Source organism: Schistocerca serialis, chromosome 1 (genome assembly GCF_023864345.2).
Source record: "Schistocerca serialis cubense isolate TAMUIC-IGC-003099 chromosome 1, iqSchSeri2.2, whole genome shotgun sequence".
NCBI lineage: Eukaryota > Metazoa > Arthropoda > Insecta > Orthoptera > Acrididae > Schistocerca > Schistocerca serialis.
Genome location: NC_064638.1, coordinates 98458606 through 98463268, shown reverse-complemented (window position 1 = coordinate 98463268; position 4663 = coordinate 98458606). Strand labels below are relative to the sequence as shown.

The 4663-nt window shown below is 44.7% G+C and overlaps 1 pseudogene; it reads right to left on the bottom strand.

Moving 5' to 3' along the window:
• Positions 1–1055: 1055 nt before the first annotated feature.
• LOC126428885 (5S ribosomal RNA) lies at positions 1056–1173 on the bottom strand (annotated as a pseudogene).
• Positions 1174–4663: the final 3490 nt, after the last annotated feature.

The following is a 4663-nucleotide window of genomic DNA, read 5'->3' as shown; positions in this document are numbered from 1 at the left end:
CTTGTTTTCGAAACAGAGCCTCAATATCATTCTGTAAGCATTTCGAAAGCGATGCCGAACGGTCCTACCGAACCTAAACGCTGTTGTCAGTTCTCCTTACGCCAACCAATGAAAAGCAATCTGCCTCGGATCCGCGCATGCGCACTGCAACGCCACAGCGGCACGAACTCGAAGTGGCTAGCAGTCGACGCAGACATGCCATTCTTCACAGTACAGAAAAGTGTGATTAGAACACATAATATTGTTCAAATTTCGCTGACCACCGGCTTCCTTGAATGCATGCTAACGATAGAATATTGACTGTGTTCTGGAAACTGTCGTGAATGTCACATTTTCATTTTATTCTCATTCACATCGACGTCTGGTTTTGGATCTTACGTTTCGGAATATGAGCTAGGAATGGAGTGTAGTACCACATTATACAAATACAACTATAGAAACACCCGAAAATTTCGTGATTTTTTTTCTTTTCCGTCGTTCCTTAGTTGCTTTAAAATTCATGGAAGTACGTACCGTCTGTGAAAATAACTGATGACAGTTCGTTTATTGCCATAGGATTTTCGCTCCCTTATTTCGTGATGTTTCACAAATAAAAGAAGCGAAACGCGTATGGGAATAAACTGCCTTAACCCATCTCCACGAACCCGAAAAATTGTTTAAAGATGCATTGAATGTTGTTGTAGCTAGCTCCTAGAGATCCAGATGATGAAGTAGCCTACTTCCCCATATGATACATCAACGATTTGGTTCATAAAAACAAAATTTAAGAAATCGCTTTTTCAAGAGCGTGTGGCGAGTGCAGCTATAGACGTTCGTTGTAGTCTATAATATGCATCTGATGAATCAAAATGTTTCATATATATATTTGTAAACTCCTCCCGAACAAGCTATGAAGGCCCAAAGGTACCGACCGGCCGCCGTGTCATCCTCAGCCCACAGGCGCCACTGAATGCAGGTATGGAGGAGCATGTGGTCAGCACACCGCTCTCTGGCCGTATGTCAGTTTCCGAGACAGGCTCCTCAGTTTGCCTCACAAGGGCTGACTGCACCCCGCTTGCCAAAAGCACTCGGCAGACTGGATGGTCACCCATCCAAGTGCTAGCCCAGCCCGACAGCGCTTAACTTCGGTGATCTGACGGGAACCGGTGTTACCACTGCGGCAGGGCTGTCAGCCTATATTGGTATAGTCTGAAAATATAGTCTCTGTCTACTGTTGTTAAGGATTCGATCGCAGATAAATACTTGTGACAAGCTAGACTATAAAGACAATTGTTACTAGTTAAGTTCGCAGTAATTTATTTTGTACTCTGAAATTCCCGTCCGACCACACTCGGTAATCCCTACGTATTCCGAAAAAAATGGTGAATTATTTGTGACAAGAAGTACTATAAATGTCACTGTCATTTGTTTCACACACAGTAATTTTATCTTTGATTTCTTCAACATATGGAAGTCATGAAATCGGAGATATTCGTTACTAAGAAAGTGCGCTCTTACGTGTAAGTTACAACGAATATTTCAGAAAAATACTTAACGAAGTCTCAGAATGTGTTGCAAACACGAAGAGGAAAAAAATTTTTTCAAATCCAGTGGTATACATTTATTTATTTATTTTTATTTACTTATTTAAAGTAGATTCATAATATGTATTTACTTTATACCACAACAAAAATAATGTACCTATCAAAGCATCGTGCTCTGAGTAAACAAAACAAAATTTCGGTACTTTCCTACACCGAGGTCATTTGTATGGGGAAAACGAAAAAAAGTGCTTCGTACACAATGCAGAAGGGTGTGTCGCTACTCTCCTTACGCTTCATCATCCAGGTATGGCTTCACGTATGTCGTATGTAATTCCACCGGGAATCGGACATAGTCTTGTCAACCCAGTCAATGGGTATCTTCTCCTACCTGTTGATGATCTGGCTGCGTGGGGGGTCGCGTATGGCACTCCTAAAGTCATTAGAAAAATATTGTCCGTGTTTTGGGTTCCGTACAATCTTGCATGAAGTTTTTGTTGGTTGCTCCATAAGTCTTTAGGTGCATCGTGAAGTAAGTATTGTACCGAATACCCACGGATCCACGTGACTGCGTTGATGTTGGTGCGTGGAAAATACTGTTGATCGGAAAGTAGCAGAAGCCGAGGTATGATGTGTTCCGGAGTCAATATTTGTCGCACCAAGCGCCGTACGTCTTCTGCTGCGACATATGTTATCTGGTTATCGTCCGTGTCTGGTGTTCCACAGCCTACACATAGAGGCAATTCCGCCATATTTACCTTGTGGAGGTGTGATCGGGTGATCTGTTTACCATTGACTGTGATATACCATGTGGATCAGACGTATGTACCCAGTGTAACCAAGTGTATCGTCCGCCAACCACCTTCCAATTCACTTGAGGGTTTTTTGACTCGTCGGCCTCAGTAGCCGAGCGGTTCTGAATTCGTGTAAACATAGTGCAAATAACAAGTAAGCGCACCGTGGTTGAAATACTCGAGGCTGGCGTACACACATACATTCCAGACACGACTGTTACAGCAGCTTTTAGTTTGGGAGGCGCAAAACCGCACAACGGGACGCCGGTCGCTTCAGAGGACGAGTCAACCTCGACCGCCCGTCGAGCAGACAGCGTTTGCCCGAGTGAAAGGAGACCCCGTGTTCGGCTTAAAAGGAAATTCCACTACATTGCGTGAGAGCGCCCAATCTACGCATTCTGTACAAACAGAGCACGCAGTTTCGAGGGTTTTCACAGGAAGACAGCAAACGCCAAACGCCGATCCTACAGACTCCCAGATTGGTCGCCTTAAACGAAACGTCCTTCTCCAGTTTTAGAAGAGCAATACTGATGGGCAGACGATATTCCTGACGCCTTGAGCTGAACGAGTAATGGAAGAGACCGAAAGATATATCCCTTCACGTCTGGCGTGGAGAGGGGCCGTTCCGTTGTCGCTCTTAGATCGAGAACACATGAGCGTACGTGTACTCAAAGAGCGAGGAACAAGAACCTCCTTAGTACTTCACTGGGAGAGCACCTCTGTCGAGAGCGAATCGAGTGCGACTCTGTATTGAGTCCTTGCGATTAAGCGTTGTTCACTGTGTTGGCCGCCACACTTATTGTGCGGTGTGAACAGACAGAGTTATAGTTAAAGGTCTGCGAGCGAATTTTTGAGTGGTATCGCGGTGGACTGGTTATCTGACCAGTGTACCACGCCAATAGTTACACTAGGGGCGAATAGGAGCCCTTGACTTCATGAAGGCGTAGGGAGAGTTTGATTGGCGAAGGTCAATCCAGATGGAACGAGAGTTACCTTATTTGTCAGCAGCGAGCGGCGCAGACAGCAGACATCGCAGCTTACGGTATTGTGCGCTACAGCCCTTGCGAGCCCCATATTCCCTTCACAACAGTACACTTCACTGCATTTCACACGCGACAGCCTCTACCGTACCTAGCAACATTCTAACGGGTAATTATTCAAGTTGAGTAGGTGTGGCTATCAGCCATTCTGCCAAGTGAATAACAATCTTGAACTTTGTATAGAAATTTCATTAACGAATCCTATCCTTAAGAGGTAACTTCACATTCCGAGAAGAACCTGGAAATAACTTGTTCAGTTCATAACTAAAAGTGCCATTGAAGTTTCTCAGAATTTTAGCAAAATAAATAATAATTTTGGGTAGTTTCATGTTTTTCTTACACTAACTAGCACCGCTCCAGTACCCAAGTATCCCACCAGTTATGCAAGAAATTTTGTGAATTTTTGTGTCATTTCCTTACAGCGGACGACTCCACAAAATATTTATTGCTGAAAGTTTTTCAGGCATTTCGCTTTAGAACGTTAGGAGCGTCTGTCTGACTTCTGCAGTAGTGTGGGGGTGGAAATTGCACCTTGCAGGAGCCACAGGGTAAAGGGTACATCTCAGATTAATCTGTTGCGCAGAATGACAGAATAGCAACCACACGCTCACAAAGGGTGGGGGTTTGTTTTGCGCCATCAGTGGGGGCGTAAGGGAGGACAGAGCTTAGGACTCCAGCAACAAACCTGTCAAAGTTTGCGAGTGGTGACGCCACAGCTTGATGTGCGAGCTGCCAAACAAGGCCACAACTCTCTCGTGGACATGGACTAGGCCAAGACCTCCCCTGTCTGGGGGAAGGGTCAGTGACTCATAACTGACTCTGAAGAGCATGCCTGTACTGACGTAGGCTCCGAATGCCGCTAATAGATGTCGAGCGATCAGTGACGGTATTGGAAGGACACGTGCTATGTGTGGAAGGCGTGATGAGAGGTAAACATTGACGAAGTGTGTCCTTTGAAGAATGTCGACGGTCCGCAGATGAAGATTGGAGATATGGATCCGAATTTGTTGTAATAAGAGGCGGCAGTTAAGGGCCGCAGTGCGCCGTACGTCGTCTTGAATCTCGGTTCTGAGATTACTTTGAATACACTGTGGGAGCAAATAGTGATCAATGTTATTACATATATTTACTATCAAAAACAGTCTTGATCACAAATTATTTATTCCGGTGACCAGTTTCGACCACAACTGTGGTCATCTTCAGAACAATTGGTTGGTAAATTATTACTTCATATAAAAGTTAGGGAAGGATTGCGGTCATATCTGCATCCCCAATTAGGTTTGCAATACATCCGATCTCCCCGAATTGG